The sequence below is a fragment of the Dermacentor albipictus genome, chromosome 5, assembly GCF_038994185.2.
Source record: "Dermacentor albipictus isolate Rhodes 1998 colony chromosome 5, USDA_Dalb.pri_finalv2, whole genome shotgun sequence".
In the NCBI taxonomy this organism is placed as follows: domain Eukaryota; kingdom Metazoa; phylum Arthropoda; class Arachnida; order Ixodida; family Ixodidae; genus Dermacentor; species Dermacentor albipictus.
The window spans coordinates 52,073,818-52,100,310 of record NC_091825.1 but is presented as its reverse complement, the minus strand read 5'-3'; the positions used below and the strand labels follow the sequence as shown (position 1 = coordinate 52,100,310).

At 45.9% G+C, this 26,493-nt stretch overlaps 1 non-coding gene across 1 annotated transcript; it reads right to left on the bottom strand.

Moving 5' to 3' along the window:
• Window positions 1-3,984: 3,984 nt before the first annotated feature.
• On the bottom strand, window positions 3,985-4,059 carry TRNAS-GGA (transfer RNA serine (anticodon GGA)). Its single transcript has one exon. It is a non-coding gene; the product is annotated as a tRNA-Ser (tRNA).
• Window positions 4,060-26,493: the final 22,434 nt, after the last annotated feature.

The following is a 26,493-nucleotide window of genomic DNA, read 5'->3' as shown; positions in this document are numbered from 1 at the left end:
AGGGCGCTTTTCGCCACTCGCGTCGGCTTTTGCCCCATCTCTGCCGCTGATGGCTTTGAGGCATATCCTTTGCCTTTCGCTTGTTCCAAAGTTTGCAGTACTTTGGCAATCTCAGATGGCTTAAGCCATTCCTCGCCTTCTCGTAGCCTCACGTACTCAAGACCCTCTATACTAAGGCCCGCTTTTATACGATCCGCAACCATGAGTTCTGCCATCACTTCTACAGTGTCGGCTCCTCTTACTTGAAGGTAGTAGGAGAAATACGTTTTCACTCGCGACGCGAACTGTGACCACGTTTCCTCCTTCCGCTTCACTGCTCTCTCAAACCTTTGCAGATACTCCGCCGGAGAAAGCTTCAGTTCCATCAACACTGCCTGTTTAACTGACTCGTAATCTGTACTCTCTTCCTGGTTGAGGTTACGCAGTAGGTAGCGAACGCGCTCAGTTAGAGCTGGCATGACTAAATGCACGCGACTCTCATACGGTACCCCGTAAGTAGCAAAAAGTCTCTCTACCTCCTCAAACCATAAGGGTACATCCGCGTCACCCGGCAGGCGGAACCCTTTCAGCACTTTTGCGCATTGCGCGACGGAGTCGAAGCCCATTCGCCTCCGATCGCCCCGCTCCGACTCAGCGCTGGACGACGTGCCATTGAGACGTTCAGCATTCGTCCTTGCCTGCAACAGCCTTTCGTACTCGATCTGAAGTTGTATACAGGTAGTCTGAGCATTGAGCCTTTGAATTTCAAGCTCAAGCGTTCTTGTATCATTCGGAATTTGCAAAGGCTGAGATGCCTGCTGCGAAAATTCCTGGCTCTGACTGGGTTCTCTCATTTCATTTGACTTATCGGAATTTAGCCTATCGTCATTTGATAACTCTCGATTCCGATCCATTTCCGCCACCGTCGCACCCTCAACTCCATTAGACTCCATTGTCTCTGCGCCCCCGCGTGTCCTCACCATTTGCTCTACACATCAACTGCCATGCCAACTTGAGAAAGACGCAAGAAATCCTGCTCACCCTTTGCTGAATGCACTGTCGTTTTCGGATCTCCTCCACGGTGCCGGGCTTGACTGCAGTGGGATCTTCTCAAAGGTGCAGGAGGTGCTCGTTGGATGACTTGATCCTTTCACCACTGGTCCAGGATTCGATGTTGTAGAGCTCGCCGATCCTGTCGACTGCGCCAGTTAAGTTTTTTGATTGTTGTTCTTTTCTCCTTGAAGTCGACCAAAGTCTCTTCAAGGGGTTTATCGGCGTTGATGAAGCAGGAGGCAGGTTGGAGGTAACAAAACTTGAAGATATATTGTAACGGAAATATTTACACAGTCAAATACAGAGTTAGCAAAAGAACACTTATGCAAAACACATAGGTAAACAGCGCCTTACTCTTCTACTTTCTCTTAAGTTAGAGCCTAGGACAACTGTCACTACATACGACCAACCGAGTCTCACTGTTCTACCACTAAGTGGTTACGGCCCAGACTAGCGTTGCATCGTACGGAGTCTTACTGTTCTATCGGGTTTAGTGATTACAGCCTAGACTGAGGAACAAGCACCTCGTCTCGGTTGTTATAGGGGAAAGAGACAAAGAAAAAGGGCGGTAGGGTCGTTAGCCCATCCCACGGAAGCAATTGCCAATGAGAGTTGACAGTTTCTTAAGCCACAACCCAAAGGGATGGGCTTACTCTCATAAGTGAATCTATTGGAAAACCGCCCTGTTTTCCCTCTTCCCACATCTTCCTCTCCCCCTCCTATTTCCACGTGGTCAGTGACGGCCTCGTCAAACACGCCAGGCATGCATGATTTATTGAGGCCATCTCGCACCTCAGCGGCGTTTCTAGCCAGCAAGGGGGGCTCGGGCGCTGGTGTCCCAACACCGCGTACCGTAGTCCCCCTCAAGGTTTTTCCTGGTAGAAAACTAATTACCGCTGGCGGCATCCGGACTCGGGTGCTCTTCAAACGACGCCGCGCCCCTCTCTACGGCGCGCACTGCATGTTGCAACACGACACAAAGCGGGCTCTCCCCAGTGCTCAAAACAAGATGCACGTGGCTGCCGTCCGAATGCGAGGGGCGCGAACCCCCCGCTCCGTACGCGCCAGACGTGGTCAACATTGCTAGCAGCTGCGTCTCCAATTAGCAGGGGACTCAAGAGCCGGCGCCACAACGTCGCGTATACAACCGTCCCGCTCGAGCTTTGTCCGCGTGGCCCTATTATGACCATCGGCGGAATGTCAACAAAGCCCGCGCAAAAGCATTTGCTCCGAATCCGTTTTGCGCCTCTGCACCGCGCCCCCCGCGGCGGCGCGCGCCTCGGCTCGTTACCGACACCACGCGGGCCGTCCGACCCCTCACAAACAGAATCGTTTGCCGCCCGAGGCGCGGGGGGGTGGACGCTTCTCCATTCACAAAACGCACGTGCAACTAGCGGCACTTCAAAAGTATATACAAAACAATCATGCAGCCCTACGCCGTCCATTCTTCCTGTTCGAGAGATGAGCGGCCTAACACATGCATTCCCCTGTCCCGGGCTTTGGGGGCGCGTAAAACATCCCCTCGTGGTGAAAATTAATCCGGAGTCTGCCACTGCGGCATGCCTCATAATGAAATCGTGGTTTGGCACGTAAAACCCCCGAATTCATTCGTACCGGTTCCGCTGTAGTGATCGCGCGTGAATCAGGCCGAATTCATGTTCAGGTCATGTTTGTCATCGTATAGCGGCACATGGTTACCCAAGTCGGCGTGAGAGGGTTTCATTGAAGAGTGTTACGTACCCAGTGCCGCACACCCAACGCCGGATCTGCAGGGGTCCATGGCGGTGCCAAAGAGGGTTGCTTTAAGGGGCACATACGTGCTCACCGCCGCGTACACAGAGACCTGCGTTTATCCGACGGTTGCTACCGAACCCTGTTTCCTCAGCGCAGTAGCCCGATACGCTGCCCACTCAACCATGGCCTACCCGTGGCTAACGCGGGCGTGAGAACGGATAGACGCATATATATACACATCAAGCCGCGAAAAGTGCGTGAAGGACGCTAAAGACACTGATCGAATTATTAAAGCACTAGCATTCTTAGGGCACTTAACACAGATTCCGGAGATATGTCTCTATCTATGCATCTATGTGTGTTTATATCTAACCGTTCTCCCCCATAACTGGGTCACACTTCTTTGATGACAACATAGGTGCACTGCGCATGTGCCAGTGGGTTTGTGCCAGTCTTGAAGGAACGTCCTTGACTCCAACTTGGGTAACTAGGTATGTGCCCTAAATTTATCGGATGGTCAGTGGAGTCAAACCCACGTCAGAAGCGTTGCTTATGAACAGCTACCCGATGGTTTAGCAGGTTGTGCTACAAATGTACTGACTATAGACCGGTTTTGAATTAGCACTCTTCGCGCCAATGCATTATTGAGCAGCGCCATGAATTCACGGCGCATGTGCTGCTCTCCACTGAACCTCTCGCCATCATGAGCCACTGCGTATGTGCCACCCAGTGCGCGGTAAGGGAGGCAACAACTTTCAGCGATCGCTGGCACCGGCACGCCGCATTCCTCGTCTCGGAGACTAGATGGCGCCTTGTGTCTAGAAAGAAACATGTAGCAGAGCCTCGCTTCCGCATGACGTGTTTCTCCGTGTTCGCACGCAGCCACGCACCACATAGATTTCAGCGGCCATGCACAGACTTCGTGGCGGCGCTGCTAGATGGCTCCGAGTCTTCTTGGAGAAGTGCGAAAGAGGAGTTCCGGTGCTCAACACGCCTGAGGTACAGGGCGATATTTAAAACAGCCGGTGGCAGATAGCACAATTCTAGACCGTGAGCGGGATTATTCGAAGAGGCGGACATTACTAGTACAATAAATTGATACACATATTCAATTAATGAATGAAGGGAAAATGAGACATCCACCCGTTCGTAGCAATTGCTGCAAAGGAAACCCATACGGGTTCCTCGAAAGAAATGCCTCATAGTTGAAGAAAAATTCGTCCTGGTCCGGGACTCGAACCCGGGACCACCGCCTTTCCGGGGCAGCCGCTCTACCATCTGAGCTAACCAGGCGGCTAGCAGATGGCAGGGCGAAGTCGAATTTGTTGACAACACGTAAATTAACACTTCTCTAAATATCTTTTTAATCTATTAGTCTACGCCACTTATTGAGCTTTATGAATTTTAGCTGGTGAGCTTGCAAGACGTATCCACTTGAAATTAATTTGTGGAATGACACCAGTTTCGAGGTATTATTTCGCAATATGTAGAACGAAATACATGGACATTCCGCTCATTTTTCTGCTTCATTGCACAAAAGAGCGTTTTCTTAAATGAGGTAAGTGCAACAACAGTGCACTTCTACGGCAAGTTTGATGGCATATATTACCAAACTGGCGTCATTCTAGAAATTCATTCCACGTGTATATGCCTTGGAACCTCGTACCCCTGGGTCACTGGATATGTGCCACTAATTATGTGCCTTAAAGGAAAGCTTTGGTCCTTCGTATGTGGTTTGTTGTCCACCGAATATTGATAATTCTTCATGTATGGATAAATCAAGGGGACGTAAAGGGTATGTGTCCCTCAATAGGTTAAAGCGATAGCGCCTCATGGACCTCCATGTTGAGCGCGGCCACTTGATGGAGAGTCGTTGCACAGAATTTGCAGCCAGGATAGCAAGTATACTACGGAGTTCCAACTAGGGTGCAGTGTTTATAAAATGATATACTTTGTGGCGATACCTTTTCGATTTGTCCTAGGCAGTGAATATTGGATAGAATATATTGACAGGAAAGACAGAGAGGTCGACCTGAGCTAGTGCGGTCTAGTCTGCTGCTCTGCACTGGGGAAGAGGGAAGGGGAGTGCAAGTACTGGGATGGAGGATTATGATAAGAGAAGTGGTGAGCGCTTATGTATATGAGACAGTTGCTTGCTAGAGCTTCTCGTCGAGTTCAGTGTCCTGCAGGAACTTCAAGAACACTTTAGTTGCACGCATTTAAGTTGTAGTGTCAGGTCATGGGCCGAGGATAGCTTCCTGTGACAGTGGTTGCCTGCCAACGCTGGCTAGGAAACTTTCTAACGTCCTTCGGTCCAGCATATGTGCTGGGCAATCGCACAGTATGTGTTCCAGTGTTTCAGGCTCCTGGCAGTGTTCACAATCAGGGCTGTTCGATTGGCCGATGAGGTGCGCGTAGCCACGGGTGAAAGCAACGCCCATCCGAATCCCGTGTAGCAATGGCGTTTTGCTCCGCGTAAACATCGGGGGAAAACAGAATTTACCTTCTGGGCCGATCATATGTAGGCGTCTGTGAACGTTGTCATCGCATTTGTAAAGTCCTGCATGAGTGTCTCGATCATGGAGTTGGTGTCAGGTCGCGAGTAGGCAATCAGCACTTGATCAGAGCAAGTGAAGGCCGATCTTGCCTCACTGTCAGCGAGTTCATCGCCAATCACACCACAGTGACTATGCACCCATTGAAAAGTGATCACGTGGCCACTTGGCACTGTGATGAAGTTCGGCGATTTCCAGCACGAGCAGGTAGTATGGTCCTTTCTTTAAAATGCATGTTAGCGTCTGTAGCGCTGATTTGGTATCGCAGAATACCGTCCATTTATGAGATGTCTGCGTTCTCATAAAACGGACAGCCTCCCGCATTCCCGCAGTCGTAGATGTCGATTTGTGGTCTAATTGAAATCGCCGAGTAATTCCAAGTTGTGGGATGACAAATGCGACCGTTGTGGCAGATCGCGTGACCGAACCATCGGTATATACTTGTACAGTCCGACTACATAATGTAAGTATATGGGACAGGGTGACCTGTTTCAAGCCAATAGAGGAAACGTGGGGTTTCTTCATAATTCCAGGTATCTGAAGCCTCAGTAGTGGTATTGCAATGTCCATGGAGGGGTCTCGGGGATGTTGGTGGCCTGGAACCTTGCAGGTGTAATGCTTGCGTGACATGCAATTGCTTTAGAAAAACCACAGTCAAGGTTGGTTCTTGGAAGTGTTCACAGAGGATGGTGTGAGTCTGGTCAGCAGGCTAAGAAAGGTTCGCACAGGTTCACAAGACCTGTATATGTCGATTAGAAAAGCCCGTTCTTTCGCTATTGTGCCCTTAGTTGACGTGCAGCGTGGCAAGCCGTGGCATATCCGCAGTGCTTGTGTCTGAAGGATCTCCAGCGTGCGTATATAAGATGATCCCACGTTAGATAGCACAGGCATGCTGAAGCGTATGTAGCCCACAAAAAGTGCCTGGTACACTCGGAGCAAACTTCGCATAGAGGTGCCCCATCTCTGTCCAGATATTAAACGAAGAACGTGTATGAAGTTGGTCAGTTTAGCCCTAAGCACAGTAACATGTTTGGTACAAGAAAGATTGCAGTCGTTTATCACGCCAAGAAATCTGTGGTGGATGACTAAAGAGAGCGCCGTTCCGTCGACAACGATTGCATATTGTGACATTGATTTCCGCGTGACTGCCAACACTGCACACTTAGTTCCTGAGAGTTGCAGGCCTGTACTGCGCAAGTACTTCGCCGTGATGGTAGCCGCACGTTGAAGCCTTGCGCGCACTTGTGGACGTGTGACCCCAAATGACTAGATACAGATATCATCCGCGTACGTGCTGATATGCGTTGTTTCAAGTAGCTCGTTTGCAAGGCCCACCAGTATGACATTGAACAATATTGCGCTAAAGACGCTATTTCCACGTCACCTGCACATCGTCCGCCTGTGGGGGCGATACGGTGTTTCAAACACTATTTTAATGCTAATTGCAAAAATGTCAGCAATAATTGCGAGATGCGTTCTATTAAGATGTTGTGACAATCAAAGTCCGCTTTTTTCAATCAGCCTATCAATCTTAGTACCGTTAGTTGGTAATAAGCTGCCGCACTTCCAGGACTCATGTGAACTGTCCTTTGCACGGCGGCAACCGTATGACGGTGATGGTGATGACGATGGCCTGATAATGATGTGATTACTACAACCATGCCGAGTATAGCGTTGATCTTGGTTTGACGATGGCGATGATGATGACATGACAAGGACAGTGAAGACGCGATATGATGACGATGGCGTTTGAAGGCTACAAGGTGGGAACAACAAGACCAATGCGACAACGCAGTAAAAGTGGCCTATCGCGAACGTGGTGCATTGATAGCGGAGGCGAGATATGCGTCTGCCCGTAAATGGAAGAACTGTGGTAAAGATTGCTTCGCGTCACTGTAGATGAGTTGTTCATAAGAGCCAGTGCAGGACGCTGTCTGTTAAAGTAAAACAAATGTTCTCCCAATTCCTGATTTCGCTCATCCTGCACGACGTTCCACATTATATGTAGCATATTAATAACAATGTAGTCGTCTGGTTTATTTTATTCCGACAGCGAAGCATACCGACCAGTTCCTATATCAGTTGCGCAGATCAAAAAGGCTGGGCAATGCCAGATATCTGCCACAACATGCACATTTGTGGAAACAAAGACCGCATCAAGAAATTTCCTGACTCTGTGATCCGTTAATTATGTCTTGCAGCAGTTGAGTCAGTGACTCGCCGATATGTTTAGAGATGTTATCGTCGTCGTAGATGTAGCTGAACGAAAGGCTGCAATCCCAATGCTGTCTTCATGAAACTGCCGTCTTCTTTTCGCTGTGTCGTGGTGGTTGTGCCGTTATCTACTTTGCCAGTGTGTGTGCCTTTTTCCGTACCATGCCTGAATTTAAGCATGGCGAATAAACGAACCGACACGATATGCCGACTTCCTCGCCTATAACTGCTTTTGAAATATCATTCAACACTATCCTTGTGGGGATAAATAGCTCAGCTGAGGTGAACCTTACGTCCTTCCACAGTCAATAAAGCACATCGTGTGCGATGGTGTTTTACTAAAAACTAGCTTTGTGCTACAAGGAATGAACACATCATGTTTTTTATCGCAGTGAAGTGTGCAATATGCCCTCTAGTTCAAGCAGGGCCGTTTATTTTTCTATATAAACATGAATTTGTATGCTCGGCCTATTGCAGAGGCTGTTGTAAGAAGCGCTGACAAGGTTTTGAGATTGCCTCTTTGTGGAGCAGTTACACCATGATGTACCTTAAGGCACAGTGCCTCTTTGTGGAGCAGTTACACCATGATGTACCTTAACGCACAGTGTCTTACAAAATAAAGTAATGCAGAGGAATATTTTGTGCCAAAAATAACTGTGGAAGATCACGTAATATGTCTCTTAAAATCATAAGTGCCTAAAGACAACTCGGTCGTAATGCTGATAATGTAAAATCAGAAAGGTATGAAGTTCATCAGGGATTTCTGTGAACAATAGTGAGAGCAATAAAGGTACTTTTTAAATCTTCGAGTTTTTTATAAAAGTTCGCTTCATTTCACACTGTATTCCAGGTTAGAAAACTTACAAAAAAAAACGTACAGGCTACATACACCTCCCCTCTGGAAACGTACACAGTCTGCACAGAGAACCGTATAATGTCTAAAGGCACTGAAGCCTATACCAGCCTATACCAGCTCTAGTAACACTCCCACCGCACAACTGTGTAAACTTATGCATCTTGAATATCCTCAAAGAACACAGTGAAGAACAACTGGAAACATTTAACTGCAAACATCACAACATAGCTCTGACACCGGATGAGAAGAAAGATTTACTGTACTACCACAAAAAACAGTCTAGAGAATTGGTCCAAAAACAAAGGAAAAAGCAAACTTTAATAAAAAAACAGACTTCCAGGCAAAGAGCCCCCTCACGCCAAGAACAGGAAGTTCGCATCTAAAAATACGAAACGTAGCGGAAGCCTCCACAAAATTAAACCAGTATAATAGTTCAGAGATTTAAAAAAAAAGCGAAATAAAGAAGGAATAGATGGGCTCAGCAAGGGCCATATATATTGTACAACGACCAACACAATACTTAAACTGATCTTCACAAGGACCTGTCAGGATGTTACCGACGAATACGTATCAGACACTTTTTCGCAGACAACAACGCACCAGACACCGGGATGACACCACTTAGAGGCCAATCCACTATGACTCCTGAAGAAGAACAAGCAATAGAACTTGACCTATATCTGAAAACTTCCAGTATAGAAATTACAAGCGAATCTGATACATCTAAGCGACCTAAAGACATAACTGCGGCGGAAAGTTGTATTATTTTAAATCTTAGTTGCCGGAATGACATTGTTATTAAGGAAGCAGATAAGGGTGGAAGTATAGTTATTTGGCCAGTAGAAAAGTACGAGCACGAGGCTTACAAACAACTAAACAACCCAGAACACGACCGTGAGGTAGATAACGATCCAACATTATCCTACACACTGAGAATTACCAACAGGCTGAAATCACTTTTGGCTGATGAGTTGATAACACCGTAAGAATAAAAATTTAGTGCACCAAGGAACAACACTACTGGGCGCTTCTACTTCCTTCCAAAAATTCACAAAATTTTATCCGCTGAACTGTACACCGCTAATATCTCAGGGCATCTGATCGTATCAAACAACACCCTGACAGAGAACATCTCCACATTCCTCAATCACTGCATTGGTGAATTTCCCAAAACACTTCTATCATTTGTACAAGCAATTCACAATAAATTAAAGGCACACTACCTCAAAACATCCTTCTCGCAACACTAGACGTCACGGCCCGGTACACCAACATTCCAATTTCCGATGGTTTATCTTCCATTAAAGAAACGCTGTTTAAACACAATGTGCAACACTCTATTGAAGTCTACTTGTTTCTCCTTGAATTAATTGTAACATATAACTACTTTGAGGATAGTTTCTACCTGCACATACGTGAGAAAACTATAGGCACGCCTTGGGCGCCAACTTATGCGAACATATTTATGTGGATTCTAGAAACAGATTTATCCTATCGCGCTGCAGAGACAAGCCCCATCTATACCTATGAGGCATAGACGACATATTCATAATATGGGGACATGTTCAAAACAGCCTAGATAAATGTGTAGCATTTCTAAATTCTTTTCACCCAACAATAACATTGACATGGAGAATCTTCAACGGAGCGAAAAAAATTTCTGGACACAACAATATACATTGACAATGGGAAACTAGAGACAACGCTGTATAGGCAACCTTTGGAGAAACAACAGTACCTAGACTACATGAGCCACCATCCTAAACATTACCAACGAGGCGTACTTAAAGGCCAAGCCACACGACCACGTTGTATTTGCGTTGAAAACCAAGACTACATTGATAGACCCGATCACCTCAAAGAAAGTCTATCAAACAGGAAGCGCAAACAGTGCTCTTGAAAAGCCCACACCGACGCAACCAAACTTGATCGCGCCGAGGCCCTCAAGCCCCGCCCTAAGATCACAAGAATAACAACGCCTCTTCTTACTACTAAATTCTCATGTGCACTCCCAAACGTGAACAACATCCTCAATAAATACTGCTCAATTCTCACCAGCAACCACAAACTTAATAAGATTTCCCCGACCCGCCCAGAGTAGCCTACAAACGCAACACTAACTTTGAGGATATGCTTCTACATGTTAAATTAAGAACAAAGATGAAGTTAGCATCCGGTCCCTGTGGCCGCCCAGGGTGCTCTACATGCAAACATATTCAATCTTCTACTAGAGTAAAAACTACAGCGACACAAGGTAACTTCGAGTTTCAGCTGCACATCAAGCAACGTTTAGAATGTGTGGTTTATAGCAAACAATACATAGGGTGAGACTAGACAACAAATTCGTGCAAGACCCAGAGGTCATCGCGCAGATACAAAACAATTTACCTAAATCAGTAGCAAGTCACTTCAATGAACGTGGTCATATATTTCACAAGGCAAGGCTCTATATACCACAAACAAATTTCCGTTCACCTCCAGAAAGGAAGTATACGGAATCATACCGCACACACGAGTTCAAGCACCTACACCTGACGGGAATTAATTTGGTACGTGACAACTTAGAATCGCTAAAAGCTGTATCTTAAATCTGAAATTTTCACATCATCAACCAAGGCACAAAACACATTATGCCACCAGCAAACCCTAATTCTTAACATTACCTATTACTCCGTTTCCAATTTAACCCTGCCTACCACTCAATTTAACTTACTCTTCCACGTTTTTACGCTTATATCAACTGCACGACCGCTTTTCTCATATACACCTGCCCCCTCCCGCTTTTGCTCATGTCACCCTCCTATGTGTTATTCAGGTTTCGCTCCCCCCTTTTTTGTCTGTTCTTTCTTGTTTAAGTTAAATCTTAATTATTAGAAACACGCACACCAACACATTCTGATGTGCCAGACGCCAGAATACCTTGTTCGGTGCCTCAGCCACACATTGTGTCCACACTTCTGTATACCGCCATTACGACGCCTACGTTGAGCTACTGAGGCTAACGTCCCTTGCATTGCACCCCAGACTCCTTGTCCCCATCTTGACTACTTCAAGATTACCCGACGCATTGTTGCTAGACTACTCAAGTCATTATTTGAAATTATGTATTTCTTAGTCTTTTTTGTTACTCAGGCACTGACCGGCTCTTCTAAAGTCACAAATGCATGCCGCCAACGACACCCCTGAATGCTCCCTAACCTCTCACTCCTCCAACAGCCTCCTGTACCCTTCCCTTTCTTTTCTTGTTTTTTTTTATTTCTCCCCCGCCCCCCACTTGGTCTCTTTTTGTTCCTTTTCCTTTATTCTTTTTTCTGCCCGCCTCCCACTCTCCCGCTTACAGACGTCAGACGACCACGCTCATTTTCTTTGCAGCCTCTCCCTTTACAACGAAGCGCCACCGACAGCAACCGGCACCACGTGACGTCCCTCTACGAACTCCTTAAAACTAACATGCCGAGAACGACGAGGCTGCCTTTGACGAATATAGGTCCTCCTATCTAAAAGTTGGCCAACGTTTCTCAGTCACCTTATCCCTTTTTATAATATTTATACCGCAGTATGTCATAACAGACACCTTCTCGGGAGATGTAGTTCCGCAGAGAACGCAGAACGGTGTGATAAACTACGAGCACTTCAGCCTATATACAAAATGGATATATGAATGACAATTCACATGTTTCTTGATACATCTGTTAGGGCGTAAATTGCATTTAATGATAGCATAAATTTGAAAACATTTTATCAATATGCACATCCACAAAACGGCAGTTTAGGAAACATCTTTAAATATTGACAAAATTTCAATGACACTTAACGGTGTTAGAGGGGGTTTGAAGAAATTGACTAATTTTCTTATATCGGACAGGGTTCTGAGCCTAAAAGAAAATTTCGAACTCGCACCGAAGAGAGAATGTTCGATGAGGGGCCCCACACAACGAAATAATTTTCCAGTCATGAACGCCTTTGCTAAATAAAGCTGGTAATCGTTACCGCCACATGCCATCCTTTAATTTGCAGCACGAGCTACATTAAGTCGGACTCCCCACGTTAACTTTAGCTTCGCTGCAATGATTGTAGTGTCGCCACAGCGCAGTGGCTGGTGCTGATTGGGACAAAGCGAATAGCCACGCGCTGTCTCTATAGGTAAGTGAACAAGATTGAGGACGAGTGGTTGTGCATGAGCAGAGCTCGTAGTTACCGCCAGGGGCAACGCGCCTTTTCAGTCTTTTCGTTGATCGAGCTAGATCGCAATCTGAAAGCCGTCGTTGATCTGTGAATTATGCATGGAAGCCTCTAAAAACCGCATTGCTTATTAAGCTCTTTTACATTCTTTTGTTTTCCGCAGACATGCAGTCGGGGCTGTAATTTCATGGCCCGTGAATCGATATTTCTCTTTTCTTTCTACATCAAAAGAACCGTCTCTCGAGATATTCGAGGAGATGGCCCTACTGGTGCGGGTGTCCGATGTGTAGAAATTCATAAACTAAGCAATGTCATAACGGGGAGAACGCACTTAGTGGGGCTGTCACGTATAATCAATACCCATTGTGTTCCCGTGACACCGTTAAGGCCCTGAAGTACCCAACGGCAGCATCACAAGCTTGTCCTGGTCCTGCGTTCATGTACTAGCCATGGTGAGAGCCTGGCATAACACTCTCTATGCCATACAAGCCTTTCCCAATTTACATGATAGTATGGCAGCCAACACAGCCCCTTCACCCCCACACAAGCTTCCAAAAGGCCGACGAGAAAGGACATTCGTGCCACTTCAAACCATCAGACAAGCCCATCGCTGTAAATGGAAAGCTGCGGTGAAATTTTCTGATTCAAATAAGTCATTTCTAGCAGACTTTATGTGGAATCTACATAGTCACTGCTTTTGAATTACTTCATGGCTAGCGGCGCTTCATGTATAGGGTGTCCCAGCTAACTTTAGCGAAAACTGTTCAATGAAAAAAGAAAGTTTTTCAAGGCGGTGGTGCAACGGTGGTGACCTACGGTGCTCGGTGGTGACACCTCCGGCAACCGAATACCTTAGGTATTGTTTGTATGTCGCACATTGTTCTTGAAATCTTTTATTTTTGTTGACAGCCTAGCTCTGGTTAATATGGGCACTAAATAGGGGCGGCAGCATACATATGAATGTTTCGAAACAACAACTGCCTCTCGATTACAACACAATATGAATGAGTACCTGATATCACTTTGTTTTTTTAGGATTAAGTATTTATGTTAGCCTAACGCACCTTGGAAGGTTTCTACTCATCATTTGTCTTTTTCAATTTCCTTGAAACACATAGAAGAAATCAACCGATAGAGTATTGACCACATGCATCATAAAGTAATGAGAGATGTAGTGCCAGCAGGTGGCAATAAAAAGACGTCGCTAAACATAGCAGGTTCACATTGCGCTAGAAGTCGAAAACAACTAGTAGGACAATTACGAGTGCGTAAGGCACATGATTAGGCGTCAACTGTGGTGCACGATAGACGTTCTCGAACTAGATCAAGAAGTCGCGGGATTGCTTGGGGGTCTAACGATCGTGTTTCCGCTACGACATTCCGAGGTAAAGCATCTTTGATTCCGTCCTTCTTTAAATTTCTACGCTCCCCTCCGAAGTGCTCGAGGGCTTTCTAAGCATACACTGGCGCAGCCGGTCGCGCAGTAGCGTGCCGAACGACCCACAGCCGCTGGCGCTCCCGTAAACACATGTGGCTAAGGCGACGTGGCGAGATACCGCGGCGGTCAGACCACTTCGCCGACCAACTGAGCTACCGCAGCGGCGCTTCTCCATCTACTATGCTGGGTATTTATGTTGAACTGATAGAAGCGTGGTGCAGCGGTGGCGTAGAGGTAGAGCATCCGCCTCGAGCGCAAAAGGACCGTGGTTCACATCCCTATGTCAGGCAGTTTTTCACCTGATTGAAAAAAAAGAAAAATCTGCGTGCTGATAAAATTGTCCAAACAGGCGTAGAGTTCGGCCTGATCCCGGTGAGTAGAACCGGTAACGCACTCCTTCACCAGAGCAGGATTGGCCACCCTGGTGCAGTACTTGGCTACAACTTCATATATGAATACAACATTCAAACCGCGGTCCTCAGTCCCCAGCAGCTGCGAAGCAACTAACCACGGCGGTGGTAAGACCAGTGCCGCAGCAGAGGGTGCTAAAAATCTCTGTACCCGGACAGACCGCCATTGGAATCTGAACCTGGCGACGTTTAACACTAGAACATTATCTAGTGAGGCGAGTCTAACAGCGCTATTGGAGCAATTAGCAGGCATTAAATGGGATATAATGGGGCTCGGTGAAGCTAGGAGGACAAATGAAGCATATAGACCGTTTCATCGGGCGAGGAGGGTAGGGCGCGCGGAGAGCCTTTCCTCCTCTCTGGCTTGGGCGATCTGGCGCGGCGCTGCTTGAAAGTATTGCTGTCGCGTGCTGCGGAACGATTTCGAGATGTTTTAGATGGTACATTGTGAAATTTACGCCATGTCCGTTCATATAAGGTCATCAGGGAAGCATTCCGGTGTATCGGTAACTACAGTAGGCGGAAATATCTCTTGGGGGTGCAAAAATGGGACGCGCTTTATCAGCCGCGGTGTACGCACATTATCAGTCGCGATGTGTGTATATGCTGGGAACTATTTTGCTTATATCGGTTTTATTTCAACAAAGAAAACCGGGGCCTCTGTATTAGCAGCATGAAATGGTAAATCTGCTCAATATCTGATCGCTTGGGGTAGGGAGCAAAACCTAAAGCATAAGAGCGCATGCTCGTGCACGGCCAACCTAAGGCAACCACGAAACATCTAAGCGGCAGGCGCTATAAAAAATTTGTGATGCACCGGCATCGTTCTCGCGCATTTAAAGTCTAGTAGGATTCAAATTACCACATGTCTACGCTAGCCTTCCTGCATGAGGCCGATGGCGCTGCTCAACACAGTGATCACTGCGGTTGGTGAACCAGCACGATACATATGTAAGCTGGGCGCTTCGGCATTGTCTTTTTGGGCTGCATACAGCCATAACATATGAGAGGGATCGTATAAAAAGAATGCGATGCCAACATTTCCGTAATACGTGTGAGTGTGTCGAAGAGAACGGAACGAACACAACCGAAAAAAAATTCGGTTATCATCCTCTTTCTCGAAGAAGCAAGATAAAACTGGCTAACGCCGCCATAGAACCTCGCATACTCACTCCGCACAACGTCTATAAATGTATAAGCGCTCATGCCGTATGCTTGGACCATGCGGTATATAGAACAAATATATATGTAATCCAACACCTACCACTGCTTAGGACGCTCGCGCAGTTCGTAAACAGTCCCTTTGCTGAGGGAGCTTAATTCAGACTGTAAGGTATGTTGCTATTACTTGCCAAAACTATTTTATTCAGGGGCGGAAACGTCATCCATGGAACCAAGTAGTCACGCAATGTAACCTGCAGCGAACAGTTTGAACGCATGTCAAAGTTTAACATCACAGCTTCTATTGTAGCAGAACAGTACCGGCGCTGTTACGATCGTCGCGCATGTTTCATGGCTCGTAAACCGCAGCTTAGAAAAAAAAAACCGCAGCTTAGAAATAGAGGATAATACTGCAATATGGTCACAGTAGTGATTGGAACATTCAGAAATACACAATTGATCTCCGAGGCTGATGGTAGGCGCAAATGTGCGTGCACACATCGCAATGCGTGTTCCGTTCACCTCAACGCCAGCAGAAATTTATGCCATGATGCCTTAAACCACTTCAGCACGTCTCACAGGACCGTTTACCACGTAGAAGACGCACGTCATACTAAACGGACCGTACGACCACGAAAACAAACGCCGGAACCTACCGCCGAGCGTATAGCTGCTATGCAAAAGACCGCTTTCACCCAAGCCAGTATGGCGCTGCTCATAGGCGGCGCCATTGCGTTCACAATATGGCGGCGCCTACGAAAAAACGGTCTATACAGTGCTAAAAAGCGGGCACGTCTTGCACTACCGGGGCTCAGCGGAGAGACGAGAACTAGGAATCCAATTCCTGATTGATAACGATATTGCTGGAAACATACAGGCCTTCTATAGCATTAACGAGAGGGTGGCAGGTCTTGTGGTGAAACTTAATAAGAGGTACAAATTGAAGGTCGTACAGGTCTAAGGACCTACATCCAGTCACGATATCCAGGACGTCGAAAGCTTCTATGAAGACATGGAATCGGCGATGGGTAAAGTCAAAACAAAATACACTATACTGAAGAGCAACTTCAATGGCAGGGTAGGGAAGAAGCAGGCTGGAGACAAGTGAGTGGGGGAATATGGCATAAGGTCTAGGGATAGCAGGGGAGCATTATCAGTAGAGTTTGCATAACAAAATAATTTGTGCAAAATGAACACCTTCTTCCGCAAGCGGGATAACCAAAAGCGGGTGTGGAGTAGCCGCAATGGCGAGACTAGAAATGGAATAGTCTTCATACTCTGCGCTAACCCTGGCATAATACAAGAAGTGGAGGTGCTCGGCAAGGTGCGCTGCAGTGACCGTAGGATGGTAAGAACTCGAATTAGCCTAGACTTGAGGAGGGAACGGAATAAACTGGTACATAAGAAGCGGTTAACGGTAAGTTAGCGGTAAGAGGGAAACTAGAGGAATTCCGGATCAAGCTACAGAACAGGTATTCGGCTTTAACTCAGGAAGAGGACCTTAGTCTTGAAGCATTGAGAGACAATCTTATGGGCATCATTAAGGAGTGTGCAATAGAAGTCGGTGGTAACTCCGTTAGTCAGGATACGGGTAAGCTATCGCAAGAGACGAAAGATCTGATTAAGGAACGCCAATGTATGAAAGCTTTAACACTACAGCTACAATAGAACTGGCTGAACTTTTCAAGTTAATCAACAAGCGTTAGATAGCTGGCATAAGGAAGCACAATATGGATAGAATTGAGCATGCTCTCACGAACGAAGGAAGCCTAAAAGCCGTGAAGAAGAAACTAGAAATAGCCAAGAATGAGATGTATGCGTTAAGAGACCAAGCCGGCAATATCATTACGAATATGGATAAAATAGCTCTGTCTGAGGAGTTCTATATAGATTTATACAGTAAGAGTGGCGCCCATGACGATAATGGAGGAGGGAATAGTCTAGATGAATTTGACAGCCTTGAGAAAGCCTTTGGAGCTATGCAATGGGGAAGGCAGCTCACAACGATCAAGTAACAGCATATTACTTGAATGGTAGGCAGATTGTTCTAAAAAAACTGGCCACCCTGTATACGCAATGCCTCATGACCTCGAGCGTACCGGAATTTTGGAAGAACGCCAATACGATGTTAATTCGTAAGAAAGGGGACGCCAAAAACTTCAAAAATATAGACCGATCAGCTTACTGTCCGTTGCCTACAAAGTATTTACTAAGCTAATCGCAAATAGAATCAAGAACACCTTAGACTTCTGTCAACCAAAGGACCAGGCAGGATTCCGTAAAGCCTACTGAGCAATAGACCAAATTCTCATTATCAATCAGGTGATCAAGAAATGCGAGGAACATAACCAACCCGTACATATAGATTTCATTCATTACGATAAAGTGTTTGATTCAGTCGAAACCTCAGCAGTTATGCAGGCATTACGGAATAGGGGTGTAGATGAGCCGTATGCAAAAATACTGAAAGATATATATAGCGGCTCCACAGCCGCGGTAGTTCTCCATAAAGAAAGCAACAATCCAAATACAGAAAGGCGTCAGGCAGGGAGATACGACCTCTCCAATGCTATTCACAGCGTGTTTACAGGAGGTATTCAGATACCTGGATTGGGAAGAATTGGGGATAAAAGTTAATGGAGAATACCTTAGTAACTTTCGCTTCGCTGATGATATTGCTTTGCCTGGCAACTCAGGGGACCAATTACAATGCATGTTCACTGACCTGGACATACAAAGCAGAAGGGTGGGTCTAAAAATTAATCTGCGGAAAGGTAATGTTTAACAGTCTCGGAGAAGAACACCAGTTTACGATAGGTAGCGAGGCACTCGAAGTGGTAAGGGAATACATCTATTTAGGGCAGGTAGTGACCCCGGATCCGGATCATGAGACTGAAATAATCAGAAGAATAAGAGTTGGCTGGCATGCGTTTGGCAGGCATTCTCAGATCGTGAACAGCAGGTTGCCATTATCCATCAAGAGAAAAATGTATAACAGCTGTGTCTTACCAGTACTTACGTGCGGGGCAGAAACCTGGAGGCTTACGGGAATGGTTCTACTTAAATTGATGACGACAAAACGAGCGATCTTAAGTAGAATGATGTGTTACGTTAAGGGATAATAAGAGAGCAGATTGGGTGAGGGATCAAATGCGAGGTAATGACGGCTTTGTTGAAATCAAGAAAAAGAAATGGCCATAGGCAGGACATGTACTTAGGAGGGAAGATAGCCGATGGTAATTAAGGGTAATTGACTGGATTCCAAGGGAAGGGAAGCGTAGCAGAGGGTGACAGAAAATTAAGTGGGCGGATGAGATTAAGAAGTTTGCAGGGACAACATGGCCACAATTAGTACATGACCGGGGTAGTTGGAGAAGTATGGGAGAAGAATTTGCCCTGCAGTTGGCGTAACCAGGCTGCTGCTGCTGCTGATGATGATGAAGATGATGATGATGATGCATGGAAATAACCTTGGGAGTGTTAGCTGGCGCCACCGCTCACAAACCTAGGTGACGGATGTGGAACATCCTTTCTGCCGCAAACGTCACGACTTCGTGATCCGTTTGGGTGAAGGCAACTAGGCAACGAACCCACACATGCTACCTGAAGGCATCAATGTTCCTGGATTCGACACCCTCGGTATGCAAAGAACAAGAAGAAAGGGGGTTAACTGAGGGGACCGATTTTTAATAATAATATCATACGAAGTCAACAAAGACACTAAGTACAACACAGGGGAAATTACTTGTGCTTACTAATTAAAGAAATCATAACTTAATTGAAATGAAAGTGGAGAAAAAGACTGGCTGCAGGTGGGGAACGATACCACGAATTCGCATTTCATCCTGAAACAAAGTTTGCACCCTTTTGGTTGTATTTGGTCCTGAAACAATAACCGACATCTGTCTTGCCCGCATTTCTTTTCTTTAATGCTGCGAGCCTGGTACTTCCTAGTCAAGAACGACTTGCGCGTTATCAGCTTGACAAAGCATTCTTGACCGGAAAGTAGCGAGCGCCGAGTTTTCAAGAGAGGAAATGCAAGCAAGGCAGATGACGATTATTTTTGCGGGACAAGATAAGCTTCAAAAGGCGTAAACTTTTTAGAGAGTGTACGCATGCGATACCCTAACGAATTGAGCTACCGCGGCGCCGTTCCCCCATCCAGTTTCTTTGGTATTTACGTTTGATTATTAGAACTAACCTTGGGAGGGTTAGCCAGCGCCACCACTCACAAACTTTGGTGGTGGATGTGGAATACCCTTTCTGCCACAGGCGTCACGAGTACGTGATCCTTTTGGGTGAAGGCGACTGGTCAAATAACCCATACGTGCTACCTGAGGTCATCAATTTTGCCGGATTCGACACCCTCGGTATGTAAAGAACGAGAAGAAAGGGGGTTAACCGATGGGTCCGATTTTTATTAATAATTTAATAAGAAGCCAACAATCAAAGACATCAAGGACAACACAGGGGAAATTACTTGTGCTTACTAATTCAATCAAAGAAGCGATAAATTAATGACAATAAAAGCGGATGGGAACTTCCCGCAGGTGGGGAACGATCCCGCGTGTTCGCCTTACGCGTCCTATGCTTCAATCTCGGTTAACCTCGGCTAACTCGGTGAAATACATTCACCTAAATATGCGCTCCTGCAACGCGCGAGCTTCAATCTCAATTTTTGCTGCACTGGCTCTCAAGAGCGACACAACAACTCGGGCTAATGGACCGTACTGTCGCCTGAATACTTTCCGCTACTAGAAACTTCCGGCAAACGCTCACGTCGTGGAGTCGCGGTGCGCATTTCTTGGGATTTCGCATAAAATATTCGACGCAATAGTTACGCGTATGCAAGATATAAGTCACGAAACAAACACATCAGTCTCAGCAATCGCTTGGCGCTCCAGCATCATTCCTTCGACTAACCAGGCTCGCTTATGGCATGGAGAAGTCGCGAATTCATTAAAGATTGCCAGTAGCCGCCGCGCAGATCCTTGTAAACCCGAGGGGAAGCAGCACGAGTGGCAGATGTCGTTGCCAAGGGGCAGGCAGCTGAGTGCACTGAGTCCAATCGCAGCTAAGTTGCATTCGTGCCTTTTTTAATTTTTTTAGAGGTGGGCAACGCCTGGAAATGGCGATGCAGTGACTCACTGCGACTTGTATTGAGAAACATGTTTCACCAGGTGGGGTAATGGTAAGAGTGCCTAACAGTGTGATAGATTTCAGTTAATAATGTGCGAAATCTAAGCCAGAAGTGCCGAGTGTGCGCTAGAAGTTTTCTTATGTACGTTGAATGCAGCTTAGCTCAGTACGCTATATAAGTATCGCAGTGATCCTTTCTTGCACAATTAGTCTATCGCATAATATTTACTCAATATATAACGTAGCTGTCAGAAAAGTCATACCTTCGAAAGCACAGCGTTTAAATGAGAACGCAGGGGCAAACAGTATTTTATTTGATGTAAACACGTGGAGAACTCAAGTTTCTGAATTTTATGAAGTGTGCAGCATAACAAAATGTCTGAATTCATCCTGTATTTAGGAAAATCCAACGCATGCTGCCCACGGACACTTATCTAGCTATGTCGTGTAAAATCGTCAATGATTGATTGTCTAAGCTGAATGATAAGCACTTCTGAACTCTCGCATACGCTGCAACCTCTGCCCGAGAAATGAGTGTGGCAAAGATGATGGCTGGACAAGTTATCTTTATTGTTTTCTTTGCAGTAGTCCATTCAATGACCGAAAGTCAACTATGGTCCAAAAATATAAGAGGAAAGGTCTTGAGTGTTCTGCAGTCTCACATTGCAAGGGATGATGCTGTAACAATTGTGACTTGTAAAAAGTACTGGGACTATCTTGACCACTTCTGGTTGGAAGAGATGCCATGGCCGCTTACACAGTGGAAACTGCCCACAAACGATTTTAACACATACATTTCGGCACACGCAGCTTGCGGAATCAAAACAAATGTAGTTGCAATAAGTCTGGGCCGGGATTTGTCGAGCTGTCTGAATGCAACGTTTAACTTTGTGAAATCCTACTACTTAGTTGATTGGATATTGATAAACAGTACCTCTGAAGCAAGCGACGCGTTGAGCTTTTACTTAAGCGACTCTGGAGGCAGAAATTTTGCATGCAGGTTCGTAAATAGCCATGGCAAGCCTGGAAATGGAAATAAAACGCCAAATCATGCTGAAGCCAGCTCCCCCGAACTTTATACAAGGGGTTGCGCGGTGAATACCCGGGTACAAAAGAGTCCGTCAAAGCGCAGCGAGTTATGTATGTTGCATGCGTATTGTCCCCTCCAAGCGCAACCCGTGTACCACGTTGCATCGGCACCTCGTCAAAGGTAATATTGCATGGCCTGTCTGCGTACAACGTGACTCTGAAACGGAGGCCTTACGCCATGGCCAGCGCTCTCGATAAGGATCTTTTCAGAGGATACGTTGATTTGTGCGATTGCGTGATAGCTGTACGCGAGTCGTTTTCCATGCAATATGCCACAACAGTGGTTATTCATTTCACGTACGAAACATTCTACGTGAAAATGGGCCAAAGTGCGATGGTATCCGGTTTCCTTATTCTCGTGGAGTCGAAGACCGCATTTTTTGTTCTCGTTTTGGTGCTGGCTTTCGCTTTGCTCGCTTTGGTTGCAGCGGAAATTATTGTGAGTAATTACGCTAGTCTGAGTTCTATCACGGATTATTTTTTGTTCCTCTTAGCCTCTTTTTATGGCACCTCAGTCCCTATACCACGGCGAAGGCAACAGGTGCTTGCACGTGGGATCGTGTACGGTGTTTGGGTTGTAGCTATATTTCCACTGTCCAGCTATTTTCGAGGCGAGCTTGTTTCCAGGATCAGTCTTCGCACTCCGGAGGACATCATCGACACGGTCAGTGAGCTTGAGCAAGCGCTTGACAAACAGAAGATCTCTCCCTGCCTCTTGAGAAATACACTAACACATTTGATTGTGTCAAGCAATTACCCTATGGGTAGTATTTTTCGTAAGATGAAGAAAACGCTTAGAAAACGCCGCACAGACAAGCTGATTCATGATGATGCTGAACGTTGCCTGTCATGCGTGCAGAACAAAGGTTACGTCTGCTTTCTGCCCAAGGATGTAGGTTCCTCTTTGAAGCGCTCGTCGTCTACGCTTTCGGAATCGAAGGAACGGCTGAATTTAGTTTTTTTATCTTTTCCTGTTCGCAAGAACTACCCGCATCTACGCGCATTTCGGACATATATGCGGACGTTATTTGAAGCAGGCATGCTTAAGAAAACCAACTGGGCATTTCTGAACAGTCATGAGGAATACTCTCACGTAAAGCCACATGTTGACGCAAGTCATGGCCAGTTGACGGAGCTCCGCTTCTTCTTTCTTGTTTTCATTGTGCTACTGGCCATCTGTGCCGCAACGCTTGTTATTGAGGTTATCTTTGCAAAATTAAAGCTGCTGCGCTAACACAAACACCTTTAAATATGGTTCTGCTTTGCCGGTTGATTATAGCGCGGAAGGAATTATAAAACAAATTTAAATTTATTCGAGCCACGCCTTCAAAACTCTTCCTCTCACTGCCGTTAGTGAGCTTGCATAACATACGCAAAAGCAGGCAGTTGCTTCCAGCGACGCCCCAGTTTCCCTCTCTGAATAGCACGTGATCAAATATGAGCAGCAGTGTTAGCAACTGCCAGCGCGTGCGTGATATTCTCTCTAGAGCTGCTTGCAAAAGCAACGTTGCACAGCGCATTTCAAAACCACAGAGTTACTACGTCCGCGCTAGTTTGATACGCGTCATACGTTCACAAATCAAGCAGGCTTTTGCTGTCATTAGTTAAGGACAACTTGGCATAATAGCATGGTTTGTTTATCGAATACGTTGTGCTATATTCGTCATTCATACTGTTCAACTCGCGCAAATAAATGTTCAATAATAATAATAATAATAATAATAATAATAATAATAATAATAATCCTGACCACGTCCACTGCAGGGCAAAGGCATCTCCCATGCTTCTCCAACTACCCCGGTCATGTCCTAATTCTAGCCATGTTGTCCCTGCAAACTTCTTAATCTCATCGGCCCATGTAACTTTCTGCCGCACCCTGCTACGCTTCCCTTCTCTAGGAATACAGTCCCTAACCCTTAATGACCATCGGCTATATTCCCTCCTAATTATATGCCCTGCCCATGCCCATTTCTTTTTCTTGATTTCGACTAAGATGTCATTTACTTGCATTTTTCCCTCACCTGTTCAGCTCTCTTCTTATCCCTTAACGTTACAACCACCCTTCTTCCCACAGCTCGTTGCGTCGTCCTCAATTTAAGTAGCGTAAGCTCGTTGTGTCGTCAATTTAAGTAGCGTAAGCCTCCATGTTTCTGCCCCGTACGTGAGAACTGGTAAGACACAGCTGTTATACACTTTCTCCTTGAGGGATAATGGCAACTTGCTGTTCATGATCTGAGAATGCCTGCCAAACACACCCCGGCCGATTTTTATCCTTCTGATTATTTCAGTGTCATGATCCCCATCCGCGTTCACTATCTGCCCTAAGTTTATGTATTCCCTTACCACTTCCAGTGCCTCGCTACCTGTCGTAAACTGCGGTTCTCCTCCTAGACTGTTAAACATTAGCTTTCTGCAGATTAATATTTAGACCCTCCCTTCTGCTTGGCATGTCCACGTCAGTGAGCATGCATTGTAATTGGTCCCCTTAATTACTAAGCAAGGCAATATCATCAGCGAATCGCAAGTTACTAAGGTACTCTAAATTAACTATTATCCCCAATTCTTTCCAATCCAGGGCTCTGAATACTCTCTGTAAACACGCTGTGAATAGCATTGGAGATCGTATCTCCCTGCCTGACGCCCTTCTTTATTGGGATTTTGTTGCTATCTTTATGGAGGACTACGGTCGCTGCGGAGCAGCTTCAGATATCTTTCAGTATTTTTACATACGGCTCGTCTACACCCCTCAATGCCTGCATGACTGCTGAGGTTTCGACTGAATCAAAGGCTTTCTCGTAATAAATGAAAGCTATATATGTAAGGGTTGGTTATATACCGCACATTTCTCTATCACTTGATTGATAGTGTAAACATGGTCTATTGTTGGGTAGCCTTTACGAAATCCTACCTGGTCCTTTGGTTGACAGAAGTCTAAGGTGTTCCTGGTTCTGTTTGCGATTAGCTTAGTAAATACTTTGTACCCTTTCTTATGGATTAAGATTACGTTGCCGTTCTTTCACGATTCCCATACGTTTGAGGTTATGAGGCATTGCGTATATATTGTGGCCAGTTTTTCTAGAACAATCTGCCCACCATCCTTCAACAAATCTGCGGTTACCTGATCCTCCCCAGCAGCGTTCCCGCTTTGCATAGCTCCCCAGGCTTTCTTTGCTTCTTCCGGTGTTACTTGTGGGATTTCAAATCCTTCTAAATTGTTGCCTCTTCCATTATAGTCGTGGGTGCCACTGGTACTGTATACATCTGTATAGAACTCCTCAGTCACTTGAACTATCTTATCTATATTGGTAATGATAATGCTGACTGTGTCTCTTAACGCATACATCTGATTCTCGCCTATTCCTAATTTCTTCTTCACTGCTTCTAGGCTTCCTCCGTTCCTGAGACCATGCTCAATTCTATCCACATTATAGTTCCTCACGTCAGCTATCTTACGCTTGTTGATTAACTTGGAAATTTCTGCCAGTGTTATTCTAGCTGTATAGGTTGGAGGCTTTCATACATTGGCGTTTCTTATTCAGATCTTACGTCTCCTGCGATAGCTTACTGGTATCCTGTCTAACGGAGTTACCAGCGACTTCTATTGCGCACTCCTTAATGATGCCCATAAGATTGTCGCTCATTGCTTCAACACTAAGGTCCTCTTCCTGAGTTAAAGCCGAATACCTGTTCTGTAGCTTGATCCGGAATTCCTCTAGTTTCCATCTTACCACTAACTCATTGATTGGCTTCTTATGTACCAGTTTATTCCGTTCCCTCCTCAAGTCTAGGCTAATTCGAGTTCTTACCATCCTATGGTCAGTGCAGCGCACCTTGCCGAGCACGTCTACATCTTGTATGATGCCAGGGTTAGCGCAGAGCATGAAGTTGATTTCATTTCTAGTCTCACCATTTGGGCTCCTCCACGTCCACTTTTGGCTAACCCGCTTGCGGAAAAAGGTATTCATTATCCGCATATTATTCTGTTCTGCAAACTCTACTAATAACTATCCCCTGCTATTCCTAGAGCCTATGCCATATTCCCCCACTGACTTGTCTCCAGCCTGCTTCTTGCCTACACTGGCTTTGAAGTCGCCCTATCAGTATAGTATATTTTGTTTTGACTTTACTTATCGCCGATTCCATGTCTTCATAGAAGCTTTCGACTTGCTAGTCATCATGACTGGATGTAGGCGTGTAGACCTGTGCGGCCTTGAATTTGTGCCTCTTATTAACTTTCACAACACGACCTGTCACCCTCTCGTTAATGCTATGTAATAGCTGTATGTTACCAGCTATATCCTAATTAATCAGCGATCCGTATCCTAGTTCTCGTCTCTCCGCTAAGACCCGGCAGCACAGTACGTGCGCGATTTTTAGCACTGTATATGCTTCATTTGTCCTCTTAACTTCACTGAGCCCTATTATTTACAATTTATTGTCCGCTAATTCCAGCAATAGCACTGCTAGGCTCGCCTCACTAGATAACATTTTGGCGTCAAACGTTGCCAGGTTCAGGTTCCAATAGCGACCTGTCCGAATCCAGAGATTCTTAGCACCCTCTGCTGCGGCACAGGTCTGACCGCCACCGTGGTCAGTTGCTTCGCAGCTGCTGGGGACTGAGGACTGGGGTTTGATTGTTGTATTCATATGGGAGGTTGGGGCCAAGTACTGAACCAGGGTGGC